General features: G+C 43.7%; 2 pseudogenes; both read right to left on the bottom strand.

Moving 5' to 3' along the window:
• Window positions 1-324: 324 nt before the first annotated feature.
• LOC134951018 (5S ribosomal RNA) lies at window positions 325-443 on the bottom strand (annotated as a pseudogene).
• Window positions 444-6,273: 5,830 nt separating this feature from the next.
• Window positions 6,274-6,392, bottom strand: LOC134953305 (5S ribosomal RNA; annotated as a pseudogene).
• Window positions 6,393-17,383: the final 10,991 nt, after the last annotated feature.

The raw sequence follows: 17,383 nt of genomic DNA, 5'->3' as shown, positions 1-17,383 counted from the left end.
ACATTAGATACTGATTAAAGTGCCTTATTAAGGACAGGATTAGGTGGATGATGACAGAGTATTACATAGAGGAGGAGTAATTAGGAGGCCTGCTGTAGTTAATAGTTTACAGTATTGTGCATGTTAATTACACGTGTGGTGGGTATAGTCATTTACACGCTGGAGATTATATTATGGTTCTATGGCTGCAGACATACTGGTACGTGATCTAAGATATCCTGGTGTTAACATGACCGGTTATGTTAGAGCATACTAGCACCTTTGGTGAGCATAGAAATTCCACGTAAGAGGGTTAATACAATATCCTCATAGTCCTTGCTCAATAGGTTACAGCACCCAGTCTTCCATGATGGTTCCCCATCTATGTACTAGCTGGGCCCAGCACTGCTTGGCTTCCAAGATCGGACGGAATTGGGCATTTCCAGTGTGGTATGGCTGTATAATTGGCATGGTTTCTTAGAGGTATCGCAACGCAACGACGTGGTAAAGGAAATGACCTTGGTGCAAAGGAATGACAGTGGAAAAGACAGGTTGCCCAAATAGGAAGAAGGTGCGATCAGCTTACGTTACAAAAAGGGGGCTATTTCATAGCCCTCGTTGAAGCCTTCCGGGTGCAGGGTGTTGAGTTCAAATATCCAGTACATTTCCCTCTTCGATAGGAGGTTAGAAAGGTCACCGCCTCTCTCGCCCAGTGAGACTAGCTCAATGCCCTTGAAGGTTAGTTCATCAGGGTCCGAGTTATGGTGGGCATGGAAGTGTTTCGGTACTGCGTGTGTCAGTACTTTATTTTTAATGTTTCTTATATGTTCCTGAATACGGATTTTCAAAGGTCTTTTTGTTTTCCCTATGTATTCCATCCCACACGAGCACTTCAGCATATAGATCACTGACACCGTATTACAGTTGATGAACTGTTTGATCTTGTAGTCCTTAGGTCCGTTGGTTTTTTTAAAGGTTTTCCTATTAGGGTGTACGTATCGGCATACATTGCAGCGGCCGCATTTATAACTTCCAACGCATTTAGGCATGCTTGATCGTATTTCCGGGTTCCTCAACATGCTTGGTGCCACCAGATCTTTGAGATTTTGTGATTTCCTAAATACCACTACAGGATCCTTTGGGAGATAATCTTTCAAAACGGGATCCATAAGGAGGATGTTCCAGTGTTTTTTCAGGGTTTTCTTAATGGTGTTCTCATGTCTACTATACGTGGTGACAAATCTCACTGTCTCATCACCTTTTTCTTTGGGTTTATATTCCAGCAGTTGTTTCCTCTCCAAGTTCTTGGCCTTCAGGTTAGCTTCTTCCAGGAGATGGTTCGGATATCCCTTTTCCCTGAATCTTTCAGTGTACACACTCAGTTGTTGATCTCGGTCCTCAGTATCCTTGCAGTTCCGAGCAATTCTGTTGGACTGAGAGAAGGGGATGTTATTCTTCCATTGTTGGCTATGATTGCTTCGGTAATGTACATAGCTGTTCATATCCACTTCCTTAATGTAGTTCTTGGTGATCACTCCATTGCCTGTATGTGTCAGAACTAGGTCAAGGAATTCTATCTTATCTGTGCTTTCCTTAGCAGTGAATTGCAGATTCATGGAATTATTCGATAAATACAAAAATAATTATTTAAAACTTTCACCGTCACCGTCCCATATAAGTAAAATGTCATCTATATAACGTTTATAAAATGCGATATTTTGTTGGAACTGGTGATCCTTAAAAATATACTCATTTTCCCAATTTCCCATAAAAAGGTTAGCAAAGCTGTGCGCGAAAATTGTGCCCATAGCGGTGCCGCAGATTTGTAAAAAGTAGGTGTCTAAAAATTTAAAATAATTCCGTTTCAAGATAAAGTTCATCAATTTACATAAAAAAGTTCTGTGCTCCTCTGTGATCTCCGTGTCTTTACTCAGGAATCCATTGCAGGCCTCTACACCCTTGTCATGTTCTATACAGGTGTAGAGCGACTGGACATCTATGGTGATCCATCTATAGGTGTCTTTCCATTCAAATGAGTCCATCAGGTTGAGAACCGATGTGGTGTCTTTTAAGTAAGCTGGTAGATTTAGCACATGTTTCCTTAGGAAAATATCCACGTATTCGGACAAATGTGACGTCAGTGAATCTATCCCTGCCACAATAGGTCTTCCTGGGGGATTCGTCATGGATTTGTGCACCTTTGGTAAGAAGTAGAAAATGGGGGTGGTGGGGTTGGAATTGAGTAGGTACTGGTATTCTTCTTTAGTTATAATCTCGCATCTGAATGCTTTTAAAAGTATGGTTCTTAATTCTTCCACGAAGCCGTCTTTTGGATCTCCTGGGAGTGGGGTATAGGAAGTTCTATCTCCCAAAAGTCTGTTTGTTTCTGCAACGTATGCCTCCCGGTCCATAATAACCAACCCCCCCCCCCCCTTTATCAGCAGATTTTATGACGATGTTCTTATTGTCCTGTAGATCCTTAATCGCCTTCGTTTCTCTGTTCGTGAGATTTTTCTCTTTGATGACCTCCATTTCAGTTTCACATAGATCTTTTTTTACTAGATCATAGAAGATGAAGAGTGAACTTTCATATTCTGATAACGTGTGGCTTGATAGATTAAATATACCTTTCGGTACCGGATGTCCTAGTGGAGGTGTCTCCTTTTGCTGTTGTAGAGATTTGTTCCTCCTGCCCCCTCGACTTCCTCTTCTTCTGCCAATCTTCTTTTTAGAGGTGTCGTGTTCGTGACTCTCTCTTTCTGAATATTTCTTACCATGGTTTTGAACCGTGTGTTTTTGCCTGGTGATAGAAAATCCTCCTCATTTGCTGAATCCAATCTTTGTAGTGCCGAGAATCTGTTGGTAGTCTGTATATTCTGTCTTCTCTGCGGATAATTTCTTCCGTTCTCCATACCTCTCCTTGGTACGGATTGCCAATATTCTCTCTTCACTCTTGGTTCAATCTTGTCGTTTCCATTAAATCTGCTCCAATTCTTAACTTCATTGTTCTCATAGTCTTGCTTGTCCCGTACAAATTTCTTTCCTTTATTTCTTATGACCTCATCTTCAACTTGCTCAAGTTTCTTATTCAATACTTTCTCGTTGATCTTAAAATCCTCTTTGTCCTTGAATACTTCCAATTTAGTTTCAGTCTCTTTGATTTCTGTTTCCAGGGTGGAGATAATGCGTTTCTTTTCCGTCACCAAGATTTTCATTAGTTTTATTGAACAGCTGTGAAGTGTGTTGTCCCATTCTTTCATGAATCCAGGGTTTTCTGTTCCAAACGTGGGCTGTTTGTTGATTCTAAGACCCCTGGGTACTCGGTCCACACTGATGTAGTGCTCCAACCCTTTGACGTCCCACCATGCCTTTACTTCTTTAATTAGTAGTCTTTCCATGCTCCAAAATATCTCATCAAGTGAGTCAGTATTGGGTACACTCTCAGTGGTAGTGGTTTCATTAAAGATTTTATGGCATACATTATTTCTTTTGTTGGTGCGTTCCCCGGCTCTGAACATACTGTGTATGTGGTATCGACTTATGAAAGGCAGCCGTGGGCAAAGGTTACCGTAACTATTGTGATGGGGGAAGGCTTGTCGGCGCTTAACCGCGATACCAAACTGTACTAGAGTGCAGACCAGGGTATTGTGAATAAAAAATGGTCTCCTTATTTCAGACACTCCCTTAAATATATTTGGGTGTCAGCTCCACCTTAAAGTGAGAAGCATTGGTAAGGTGCTTCATGTAAAGTGTAAAAGAAAAGGAGAATAAGGTGATTTTAAGCGACCAATGGTGTCTTACGATTTAAAGGAGACTCGGATAAAAATTATAAAAATTTAATAAAATGTAATTAATACCAATACAAAAGTAAATAAAAATATGGCCCTAAACAAGGAGCCAAATATTAGTAAGAAATCACTAGGACTACAAAAAAATACATACAAAAATTCATATAAAAATCCAAGTTAGTATAAAATTAGTATAGCAAATTAATAAAAGACAAGGGAGAAAAAAATTCCTAACAGTAAAAAGTTGGAAATAAGATCAACATAAAATTGTATAAATAAGGTTTCTTAGCTTTTTGAGAAGGTATGTATCATAACACCCAACGCGTTTCGTCCTGCCTGGACTTCATCAAGGGGTGACTGGCAACTGGGACAGCTCATCTATATATACCTGACTAAATGAGGAAGAGGTTACTACATCACTTCCTGTCAATCAGCAGATAGAAAACTACATCACAAGCGCTTCTAAACCTAAAAACAGGGAAGGAATTTTTCCTCCTCTTTCCAGTTTTTACAGGATAATCTTCAATTTCAGATATTCAATATTCTCTGTGCAGTTCGCACCTTCAGACTGACCTCCTTTCAAATGATGGTACACACATAAAGGTATCTTTTCACACTATTTCCAATAATCTTCTTTATCTATAACCTCTCTTTAAAGACGCTCACCTCATATGTGAGCCCTATGTGCTCTGAAAGGTTTCTTTTAAAATCTTCATATATCACACCATCTCAGTTAGAAGGCACCCTCTCCCTTGTTATAACGCTCACCTTGGGATATGTCCCTATGTTCCTTGAAAGGTTTCTTTTGCTGTCACCTTCGCTGGATAGGCAATAGAGATGAACCTCTTTCCTCCAATAACAAGTACTCAATATTCCATGTACACGTCCAATTTTAACCCTAGGTCTAAAGTTTTGGCTTTTACTCTTGATCTCTCCGATTTAGGACCGAGGCATTAAGTGCCAAGAAATTAATTTTTCATAGGGGGAAATTTTCCCCATCGGTTCCAAGGGGAGTATAGAGAGACAAATCCAGACGGCCTTGTTGGGGTATATATTTTTTAATGCTTTTAATCTGTATGTGAATATATTTTTATTAAAACCTCATTACTGATAATTGTGGACGTGTACATGGAATATTGAGTACTTGTGATTGGAGGAAAGAGGTTCATCTCCATTGCCTATCCAGCGAAGGTGACAGCAAAAGAAACCTTTCAAGGAACATAGGGACATATCCCAAGGTGAGCGTTATAACAAGGGAGAGGGTGCCTTCTAACTGAGATGGTGTGATATATGAAGATTTTAAAAGAAACCTTTCAGAGCACATAGGGCTCACATATGAGGTGAGCGTCTTTAAAGAGGGGTTAGAGATAAAGAAGATTATTGGAAATAGTGTGAAAAGATACCTTTATGTGTGTACCATCATTTGAAAGGAGGTCAGTCTGAAGGTGCGAACTGCACAGAGAATATTGAATATCTGAAATTGAAGATTATCCTGTAAAAACTGGAAAGAGGAGGAAAAATTCCTTCCCTGTTTTTAGGTTTAGAAGCGCTTGTGTACTACCCTATTGTTTGTAACATATATGTATTTTGGAGGTGGTGTTTCCAAAGGGTATTAGTGCAAAGCTGCTATAAGGGCGCGAGGTACTACTCTCTTTTCTTCTTTGAGAAAACTACATCACGTTTATATACATTAAAACAAAGAGATATGGGCCTGGCAGTATGATATCCCTGTGCTGTGCAGAACCGCTTTTACAAGGAGACATTTCTGTGTTTTAAAAGGGTGTAAATCACTGTTCAAACGCGTGATCGCGGACTTCCTGTCCGGATCGTGGGTGACGTCACGTCCGCCCCACTTCCGGCGTCCGGTTATCCTCACTGCGCATGCGCCGGCTGTTGGTTGCGCATGCGGCTATTCTCCCATCTGATGCTCGAGTTCTTTAAAGTGTCCATACAACGGCGGCCATGTTCTTGGAGGGTATTCCCTCTATATTCTTTTCTGTTCAGTCATGTGGTCGCAGTGGCCATATTTGATGGGATTTTCCATATTAGAAATGTACTCATTGACCGAAAACAGAAAGAAATGTAATTTTAAGAATACTATTTATACAAATAGCTTGAGTTTTTGCTAAATTCCACTTATGCCCCATGTCCCAAGTATATGAGTTCCTTAAATGGCTCATGCACATTAGATACTGATTAAAGTGCCTTATTAAGGACAGGATTAGGTGGATGGTGACAGAGTATTACATAGAGGAGGAGTAATTAGGAGGTCTGCTATAGTTAATAGTTTACAGTATTGTGCATGTTAATTACACGTGTGGTGGGTATAGTCATTCACACGCTGGAGATTATATTATGGTTCTATGGCTGCAGACATACTGGTACGTGATCTAAGATATCCTGGTGTTAACATGACCGATTATGTTAGAGCATACTAGCACCTTTGGTGAGCATAGAAATTCCACGTAAGAGGGTTAATACAATATCCTCATAGTCCTTGCTCAATAGGTTACAGCACCCAGTCTTCCATGATGGTTCCCCATCTATGTACTAGCTGGGCCCAGCACTGCTTGGCTTCCAAGATCGGGCGGAATTGGGCATTTCCAGTGCGGTATGGCTGTATAATTGGCACGGTTTCTTAGAGGTATCGCAACGCAACGACGTGGTAAAGGAAATGACCTTGGTGCAAAGGAATGACAGTGGAAAAGACAGGTTGCCCAAATAGGAAGAAGGTGCGATCAGCTTACGTTACAAAAAGTGGGCTATTTCATAGCCCTCGTTGAAGCCTTCCGGGTGCAGGGTGTTGAGTTCAAATATCCAGTACATTTCCCTCTTCGATAGGAGGTTAGAAAGGTCACCGCCTCTCTCGCCCAGTGAGACTAGCTCAATGCCCTTGAAGGTTAGTTCGTCAGGGTCCGAGTTATGGTGGGCATGGAAGTGTTTCGGTACTGCGTGTGTCAGTACTTTATTTTTAATGTTTCTTATATGTTCCTGAATACGGATTTTCAAAGGTCTTTTTGTTTTCCCTATGTATTTCATCCCACACGAGCACTCCAGCATATAGATCACTGACACCGTATTACAGTTGATGAACTGCTTGATCTTGTAGTCCTTAGGTCCGTTGGTTTTTTTAAAGGTTTTCCTATTAGGGTGTACGTATCGGCATACATTGCAGCGGCCGCATTTATAACTTCCAACGCATTTAGGCATGCTTGATCGTATTTCCGGGTTCCTCAACATGCTTGGTGCCACCAGATCTTTGAGATTTTGTGATTTCCTAAATACCACTACAGGATCCTTTGGGAGATAATCTTTCAAAACGGGATCCATAAGGAGGATGGACGGATATATGTATATCTTGAGGATGGAAATAGATGATCATATCATGTGTGGGATCATATTATTCAGAGTCACATAAACATTAATCTGGTGGGAATAAGAATATTATCATATATTACAACATTAAGTTATTAATAATACCAGATTTATGTATGATTAATGTGATGGGTTTAACTGGTCATGGGGCAGGAACTCAGATGTAAACAACAGAAATCACATCTCAAGTTTTAGCCATCGCCCACCTCTTGAGCTGCCCAATGATCTCTGGTGCACAGGATATGTCCCACCCCCAAACCAATGGAAGAAGAGCAGACAGTGTATATTGTATTATGTTTTGATCCACTGTATAAAAAGCCAGCTGCATGCCAGGTCACTATCACAGACTCTGAAGGTCATCTACCTTGATGACTGAGGACCAGACTGGGAAGCGCAGGTGAAACTAAAACATATGTACCATTGACTGTAGCCGTTTTTCTCTTGTATTGTATTGTATTGTTTATATTGTAACCCCCTGCAAGTAAAGAACCGTTGGTGGGTTAGACCCCAACACAGTTTTGAATTACAATTGGTGTCATGTCCCATTTCCTTGCTAAGGTTTAAAGTGTATTTACAGCCACTTGGGCTGCTGCATTTTCTAACAGCGTATAGGCCTGTGTATGCAAACTGTGTAGTCACTATGCCCTTTCGGCTTACGTACGCAGTTACAGCGGCCGCAACGGCTCAATATTAAAGTGTATTAAGTGTATTTAAAGTATAGCTTTTAGTCCTATATGTAAATCAACATTTACAATTGGGTGCTCAAACCAGTTTTCACATGCTCACAGCCTAGCAGGTCATAGCAGACTTAATCTATCAGCAAAGGGTGGAAAGTTATCTTACGTAACCTTTTCCTGGTTAGTGGACGTTCTAAAAACCCTATTTGTGTGCTGTTAGATTGCGTCTGCTCTGTCTAGGCTGCAGAGGTGCTGACAGAACCTGTAAACAGGAAAAAAGCTATTTTAAAATATGTGAATTTTTTTTGGCGCCAAAAGCGTACACAAGGGGCACCGATACTTTGCATTCCCTCTCACATTGGTGCCGCAAGATTTAGATTGATAGATTTGGTTAGATCTGTGTGAAATAGGATACATTTGTTGCTATATAGGTAAATTTGAAATAAAAGTATTTAAGGAAGTAAGTGTAAAGACACAAACGCAGGTCTGGCCCAGTCATAAAGAGTTACACAGAACAAGTTGTGTCTAGTGGCCAATAGTAGTCACATTTATAGAGTTGTGTGATTTCTTTTATTGCGTATGCATATTGGTACACGTGGTATGGAACGTGAGGACAGTGTACAAAAACGTGCATGTGGCGCAAGGCCGCACACGTGGCATAGGGGTACGGAGGGTTGTGTAATTACACAAGCTTGCGTAGGGTTGTGTGCGCATAATAAAACCACACGATAGTTGTTCAATTAACGGGGGATAGTATCCATGCTACAATAGCACATAACTATCCGGTTTCAAAAGCAGATTAGTAGAAAACTTTTGTTTAAACTGTATTGCCTCTGGGGGGTAAAGCTGCAGACCAGAATGAGTGGAAATTTTCTGTACAGAAAAACAAAGTGTATTTGAGTGAGTGAAAGTAGGAGTAAACGTATTGAACCCCGGGAATTCGGGATCCCGTCGTTGGTACACCAAGTGAGTGGATTCTTGGCGGATTGAGGCGGCTGACTCATGTTAGTATAGATAGGAATACGTAAGTCGTAAGGAGACTAACACAGTAGCGTGGTAGGGAATTGTGTTGTGACCCATATAGTTTTTTTTTTTTATGCTCTGGCTGAGGTTTCGCAGCTTGTGATTCGATTCCAGTGGTCGTAGGGCGGATAGGTATCAAGTACCTATACGCTGTGCGATTGGACTGCATGTTTGTGGGTGCAATACATAGCGCAATTTGATACCCTTTTACGAGCTTTGTGTAAAATCGAGGTATCATAATCGCTGTATAGAGCATACGCAAGCGTGATTTGTGTACAAGTGCATAAAGGGAGTTTTCGCTGGTCTCTCTCAGGAAATCTCCAACGACAGATATTTACTGGAAAAGGTAAGTCACTCCTAAAATCTTCCAGTAAATATATGTCAAAGTAGGGGCCCTAAGTTGGGTACATCGCCTTCACTATCAACAGTGTATCGCAGTACCGGCCAACGTGGGCGGGAGTGGGTGAAAGCACTCTAAGAACTTTCACGTCTGCTTATATTGAGTATTTTGGTATTTGTGGGAAAAGGCCCACAATTATGGGAGCCAGTTGCTCAACTAAGAGACGTATGGTAGCCAGGGTTCAGGCAGAAGAGTTGCGGCCCAAAGGGGTCCACGAGGTTTATAATATGTGAGGAATATGGTCCACACGCTGAAGTTTATTGTGATGAATGGGTACGTATGACTGACAACGATAGGGTATAATTCCCTAGAGTGGGCAGCTTTGAACCAGAGGTACTGCTGAATGTAGGCAGTAAAATAAGTCTGATTAAATCCAGAAAACAAAGGATTAGACATAACAAGTGTTTAAACCTGTGGCAACAAGAGGGGGAGGTGCAATGGGAACAAACTCGCAAAGCAAGTTACAAACCTAGCAGGAATGAGGGCACGGACACACCATTATCGACACAGGTCGAAGGGGAAGAGATGGCTACAGTCAATGGTATATCTGTAAATGATAGTAGAATGCAAGAGAAATGTATTAACCCTAATTTTTCCAAGTTGTATCCTGTTTTGAAGTCTCTCCAAGGTTATAGGTCACAGGAAGATGAAGGACCCAGCCAAATCACAGCTCTCATTCAAGCAGTCACCTTGCAGGAAACTCAGGTGGGGCCTGTTTAACCAGTAAGAGCAGTAACAGTATTCCCCACTGAAAGAACTGGTGAGGTCACAGCTACCGGTAAGTGTGAGATGGGAACGGAATGGTAGGATTACATCCTGTCTTGGAAATAGTAACTCCCAATGGGGGAACCGATAGTCAGGGAGTAATCCTCCCCAGGAATAATGCAATGTATTGCCAGTGGTCCAGATCATAGCTGCGGTCAATCATTTCAGAATTCCCTGATCTCCGGAAGCATTTAGCCAGATGTCAGAAGTTTATCAGAGATCTTTGTAATGCTCATGAACCAGCTAACAAAGATTGGCAGATATTTTTGAAAGCGTGCCTACCCCCTAATATTGACACCCAAAAATGTATCACTGATTGTAGATTAGAGTCGGATAGTCCTATGACTGACGGAAACAATCAGGAGAATGTGGAACGCAGAGCCGGCCATAGGTATAGGCAAACTAGGCAATTGCCTAGGGCATTTGATATGCCTAGGGGCATCATCAGCTTCTGGTGATTAAAATGATATGCAACATGCCTACATTCTGTATGTAGCATTTCATATACAGATAAAGCCACAGTCTCACACAGTATATTGGCATGCTGCATATCAGTTTAATCAGCAGAAGCTGCTTGTGCATCCTAGCCACATAGCAATGCAAATAAGATGCATTTTCATTTAAAAAAAAAAGGTGCCCGACGTTAGCATTGATGCAAGATTTGTGAGGACACATCTGTATCCAAGCAGAGGCAGAAGTCACAGTGTTAGTGGAAGTGTGAGGGCTGTGTGCATGTGAGTGGGTTGGTTGTGCAGTAGTGTTCAGAATATGTGTAAGAAACATTATGTGTGTCATGTAAAAATGCTTTAATAACGTGCAACATATGTGTAAAGGGCCACTATGTGTGTCATTATGTGTATAAGGGCAATAATAATGTGCGGCATATCTGTAACAGGGTACTACTGTATGTGTGTCATTATGTGTATAGGGGCACTAATAATGTGCAGCAAATGTGTAGGGGGCACTATGTGTGTCATTATGTGTATAAGGGCATTAATAATGTGCGGCATATGTGTAAGGGACATTATGTGTAAAAGGGCATTAATAAAGGTTGTCATAATGTGTAAGGTGCATTATGTTTATAAGGACATTAATGTGTCTCATATGTGTAAGGGGCATTACTGTGTGGAATTGTGTATAAATGCATTACTAATGTGTGGCATTATGTGTATAAGGTGCTCTACTATGTGGCATTGCATATAGAAAGGGCACTACTGTGTCGTCTAATGTGAATAAAGAGCAATAAGGTGTGGTGTAATGTGAATAAGGAGCAATTCAGTGTGATGTAATGTGAATAAGGGGCTCTACTGTGAGGAGTAACGTTTATAAGGTAAAGTGATACTACTGTGGGAGGTAATATGAATTATGGACACTATCGGAAGATAAAATGTGAATAAAGTTGCAGCACTGTGTGGCGTAATTGGAATTGGGGTTACTATTGTGTGGCCATGCCCCTTCCCAGCAAGAAGATGCCCCTTTTTGGGCTGTGCGTCAAATGTGCGAACTGTTCCTATTTAAAATATAGGGGGTACAAGGACTGCTACGGGTGAGGGGTGATGGTGCTGGGAAAGAGGTGCAAGGTCAGAGGCAGAACCAGCGGTGGTGCTAGGGGGCACCAGCCAAAATCTTGCCTAGGGCATCATATTGGTTAGGGCCGGCTCTGGTGGAACGAATTACTAGGCAACTAGAGTTGTATTTCCCCACTACTGTTAAGTGGGGAAGAATTTTCGCCATAAAACAGAGGGAAAATGAAATGGCATCTGAATATTTCCATCGGACTCTGCAAATATTGGAGAGATACATTGAGGTATCGGATATAGGGAACAATGCGAATTACAGGGAAGTGGCTGTTTGTGCTAATGGACGGGCTCAATAAGACAGTAAGGGACAGAGTACAAACATCTTTGCCTAATTGGAGAGGGGTCACAGTAGCTTGTCTTAGAGAGTGCGCAATTAAACAGCACAAGAATATTGCTAGGCACAGGGAACAACAGGAGGATAAACTGATGACAATAAGTCTACAGGCTCTGACAGGAAAGCCCCATCAGCCCAAACCCCAGACCCCTGCTGTTTGGAAAAGACCGAGAATATATTACATTTGTAAAAAGGAAGGACATTTTTCCAGAGATTGTAAGAGTAGTAGAACACATAGTCAATAAAGACCCCTAGACAGAGAAAACAAGCCACATTATTAAACACATACATGGGATCAATGGACATATAGTAAGGAATCATGAGCCATATAGAAAACACAGATTCGGTTAATGGGAAGAACGGAATAAATGCAACTTTACCCTTGTTGACAAAACTTGCTGCGGTTAAGATGAGGCCTCTAAACGTTTGCTTCCTTCTCTAGCAGAAATGGCCCCTGATTAACTTAACAGGAGTTTTGTTAGAGATGGTATACATATAGCGTGCTCCCGCCCAGAAAGTGTTATGATTCCAGCACTCTGGTCTGGGGAGATCTTATAGCAAGGACCTGAGCACTGGAACGTAATGCTGGGAAAGGGAGCGGGAACGGAAATAGCCCCTGGCGCCCTAACTCCGTTGTCTCGCCCGTGCTGTCAGAAATCTCTTGCGAGACTATGGTTGCTTGAGCCCATGGCAGCCGCGTTTGAAGGGCGGATTACGTCTGCCCAACTCCGATGCCCCCTCAGGTCTTAATGGGAGACAAAGAGAAATCCGAGACAGGGTGATAACAAGGGGCCCTCTAACTAAACAACAAAGCCAGGGGCTACAAACTAACCTAAAACTAGAATATGTGCGGAAAAACCGCCAGGGAAAAGGACAACCAAAATACCCACTTGTCCACTCTCCTACCCGGCACCGCCGAGTTCCGGAGAGGACTTGTGGAAGCGGAAACCTCCGCAAATGCTCCGAAACAGAATACAAAATGAAGCGGGCTGAGCCGCAGCACACGGCAGAGCCGCAACTCACGAAAACCACACGAGATTCTCTGGCGACTGTTGCGGGCAATTGAGGACCAGAAGACTCCTTGGGATGAGATGACAACTCCAAGATTCAGGAACTCTGAGGACAGGAATGACCGGACACAGCAGGACTGGAACAGACGTTCAGCAAACCTAAGCAGCATGCAGGAAGCTATTACCGGCGTCTGTGTGAAGCACTGAGAAGGTATTTAGCAGGGAGTCCTCCAATCAGATGTTCAGAGCCTGATTAGCATAAATGCCGTGCAGCTGCCTTGCTGCACGACCAGAAGACCAGTGTGTGTGTGGTTAACTTGATTGACCCTGCAACGGGGAGCGCGGTCCGCCCGTGGCGTCCCCGTTGCTAGGGTCCGGGCGGCTCAGCGTGCCCGGCGTCCCAGCGTTGCTAGGGAGCCGGCGGCTAAGCGCGCACGGCGTCCCAGCGTTGCTAGGGACCCGGCGGCTAGCACGCTTGGCGTCCCTAGTTGCTAGGCGCCGGGCCGCGAGGACATCGCGGACCACGGCGCCGAACAGAAAGTACAAAGTATGTTAGTCTCCCACAAAGACTAATGTTGCATTTCACTGTTCTAGATTCATGTCCATCACAGGTAGAGGAAATTATCTCACAGATACCGGGTTCCCTATGAACTTAGGATGGACAGGACACTGAATTGATGGCTGGGATAGTCCCAGTAGAGATATGACACACACAGAATTTTTTTTTAAGGGGAGCAGACCAAGTAGAGAATCACCTCCCCGTAATGCACAATCCAGTTGTCAAAATTTATAAAATCCTCTTTGCCTCTACAAACTTATCTGTTACTAACCTCTATGTGATTTTTCTTCAAAGTTTCCTCCTCATCTCTTACGTTCACCAACAGGAGGGTACAATACATGGACCCGATTACAGTTCAAATGCCACACGCATACTCGGTCCTTCAGAGTTCTGCCCAAATCCAGTATATCTCACCAGCATAAGGACACCAGTATTAATGCAATGTGCCTGGTCATGCACAAAGGGTGGTGAATTAGAAACAGACTGTGTACAGACACCGATATGCATGATGGTGTGACAGCCTGTTGGTGAATGCCAAACCTGACATTTTCTTTTTTATTTACTATTTTTCCCCTCTCATCCAGAGACGGTTTACTTCACACAACTGATAACACACGATAGTAAATTAAAATATGCAAAATTTGTGTTCCCTACAGGAAAGGACAGTCCGGAGGTCAAGGGGTATGGCCAGGAGTCCTCAGGACTTTGGACAGGTGGACACGGTAAGCCGGTGTCCCCCAGAGCATATCTTCCAAGACTAGCTGAGGCGGCACACAGTCTGACTCATCTGGGCAAAGAGTGTATGTGCAAGTTGATAAGAGCCTACTGGTGTGCGCCAGGATTCTCTTCTCATCCAGGTAAGAGAGCAATGACATGTTTTACTTGCTTGAGGAAGAATATTGGTAAGACAATACCAACAGATCCATCCCATAGCCCTCTTACAGATGGACCTTTTCAGGTAATACAAATAGACTTCATACAGTTACCACCCTGTAGGAATTTGAAATATGTGTTAGTATGTATTGATGTATTTTCCAACTGGGTAGAAGCATTCCCTGCTGCCACAAATACTGCTACGTTCACTGCAAAGAAAATTGTGCAGGAATTTGTGTGCAGATATGGTATCCCTAGAATGATTGAAACTGATAGGGGTGCCCATTTTACAGGTGAAGTCTTTCAGGTCACGTGCAAACTGATGGGAGTTAATAGCAAGCTGCATACTCCGTGCCGGCCACAGGCAAGTGCAAAGGTAGAGAAAGTGAACAGCACTAGTAAGAACAAGTTGAGCAGAGTGATGGCTGAAACTGGATTGTTGTGGCCAGAAGCTTTACCACTAGTGTTGTACAGCATCAGAACCACTCCGGGTCTCCACTTAACTTATCACCCTTTGAAATTCTTTTTTGGTCGACAACCTCATGTAGTGATAGACCCCCAGGATCATTTGAAATGCAATAATGAAGTGACTGTGAAATATTTGTTTGGGATGAGCCAGCAGCTGAGAAATCAACAAAGAAACCTAAAGCTGGTGATTCCTGACCTACCGAACAGTGATTGTCATGACATTGAGCCTGGGGATTATGTGATGATTCGAAATTTCTTACGCTCAGGTTGCCTCATAGACAGGTGGGAAGGACCATACCAAGTCTTGTTAACTAGCACGACAGCACTAAAGGTCGCCGAAAGAGAGACTTGGGTCCACTCATCCCACTGCAAGAAGGTCGCTGACCCGGAGAGAACTCGTGACAAAGTAGTTTGGTAACTGTGTGTTCAAAGTGAACTGTGTGTTCAAAGAGCAAGGCAAAGATAACCTCGTATCACTAGAGTGTTTGTTCCGGGAAAGTTGAGAGGCAGGACTGTTGAAAGGCACCTGAGCACGGAGAGAAACAAGATCTAGGACGGTTGTCGCACCACTTTCTTTTTTCACCCCCCCACCCCTACATTTTTCTTTCTTTTCTCCTTATTTCTCTAACGTCCTAGTGGATGCTGGGGACTCCGTAAGGACCATGGGGAATAGACAGGCTCCGCAGGAGACTGGGCACTCTAAAGAAATATTAGGTACTATCTGGTGCGCACTGGCTCCTCCCTCTATGCCCCTCCTCCAGACCTCAGTTAGAATCTGTGCCCGGCCAAAACTGGGTGCTCCTAGTGGGCTCTCCTGAGCTTACTAGTAAAGAAAGTATTTTGTTAGGTTTTTTATTTTCAGAGAGCTTCTGCTGTCAACAGACTCTCTGCTACGTGGGACTGAGGGGAGAGAAGCAAACCTACTCACTGCAGCTAGGTTGCACTTCTTAGGCTACTGGACACCATTGGCTCCAGAGGGATCGAACACAGGTACCTGACCTTGATCGTCCGTTCCCGGAGCCGCGCCGCCGTCCCCCTCGCAGAGCCAGAAGTGCAGAAGCATGAAGACATCGAAATTGGCGGCAGAAGACTCCTGTCTTCACTTAAGGTAGCGCACAGCACTGCAGCTGTGCGCCATTGCTCCCACAGCACACCACACACTCCGGTCACTGTAGGGTGCAGGGCGCAGGGGGGGGCGCCCTGGGCAGCAATTAAATACCTTTTGGCAAAGAAATAGACATATATACAGTCAGGGACTGTATATATGTCCGAGCCCCGGCCATTTTTTTCACATGAAATCGGGATAGAAGCCCGCCGCTGAGGGGGCCTTCTTCCTCAGCACTGACCAGCGCCATTTTCTCTTCACAGCTCCGCTGGAAGCAGCTCCCCAGGCTCTCCCCTGCAGTATCCAGGTACAAGAAGGGAAAAAGAGAGGGGGGGGACATAAATTTAGGCGCAAAAAACTTTAAAATCAGCAGCTATTGGGTGACTAATTATAGTGTAAATCCCTGGGTTATATAGCGCTGTGGTGTGTGCTGGCATACTCTCTCTCTGTCTCTCCAAAGGGCCTGGTGGGGGAACTGTCTTCAAATAGAGCATCCCCTGTGTAGGTGGTGTGTCGGTACGTGTGTGTCGACATGTCTAAGGTAAAAGGCTCCCCTAAGAAGGAGATGGAGCTAATATGTGTGTGAGAGGGTGTCTCCGTCGACAACGCCGACACCTGTTTGGATATGTGTAAGTGCTAAGGTGAATTTATGGCACAAAAGATTAGAGAACAGACAGGAAATCTAGCCATGTCTGTCCCTGTCACGATCCGGGTATCTGGACGCCATTACTTACCTTTCAGATGCCTCCTAAGGCTGGCTCAGCGCTCCAGGACCGGATCCTATCTGTTATTCTGATGTCCACATTCCTGCCTCCTCTCCTGTCACTCTGAGACGCTGTCACAGCGGCGCCATGTTACATCCGGAATGGCGTCTCCTGCGGCCTCCGCCCCTGAGTTTCTGCATGCAGGATGTCAGAGGGGCACTTACGTTAGCCGCGGCCTCCGCTGTGCCCGCGTGGTTCAAATGTGCACTCATCAGTCTGGCGTCTCCTGTTTACTGTTAAAGTTCCCACATGGATTACAAACCAATCTTCCCTCCAAGTGTCTGCATGGGCGCAGCCATGTTGGATTCTGTCACCTGCTCAAATTCCTCCAATCCGTTGTTTGCATTGTAATCTGCATAATTGCCTAGCCAATCCCTTCCTTGCTGCAGGTATAAGTATTCTGTGCCTGAGCAAGGAAGGCGTCAGTGCTTTGGTTGTCAAACCTAGTTCCAGTTTGTCTCTCTCCTGTGGTTGTTTTCCAGGTTCCAGTTCCTATCTCCAAACCTCCACTAAAGAGACCCGCTCCAGTCTACCACCTGCGGTGCAGCCTGACTCTCCAGTCCTCTGGGACTCATCTGTTTCCAGTTACAGATTAACCTGCTTCCAGCATTGTGCTTCCAGCAGAGTTCAACTCTTCTTAAAGTGCCGGTACCCTTTTCTGCAGATTACCACTCACCACCGGT

Source organism: Pseudophryne corroboree, chromosome 8 (genome assembly GCF_028390025.1).
Source record: "Pseudophryne corroboree isolate aPseCor3 chromosome 8, aPseCor3.hap2, whole genome shotgun sequence".
Lineage (NCBI taxonomy): Eukaryota > Metazoa > Chordata > Amphibia > Anura > Myobatrachidae > Pseudophryne > Pseudophryne corroboree.
Note: the sequence above shows the minus strand (reverse complement) of the source record. Positions and strands in the feature narration are given on the sequence as shown.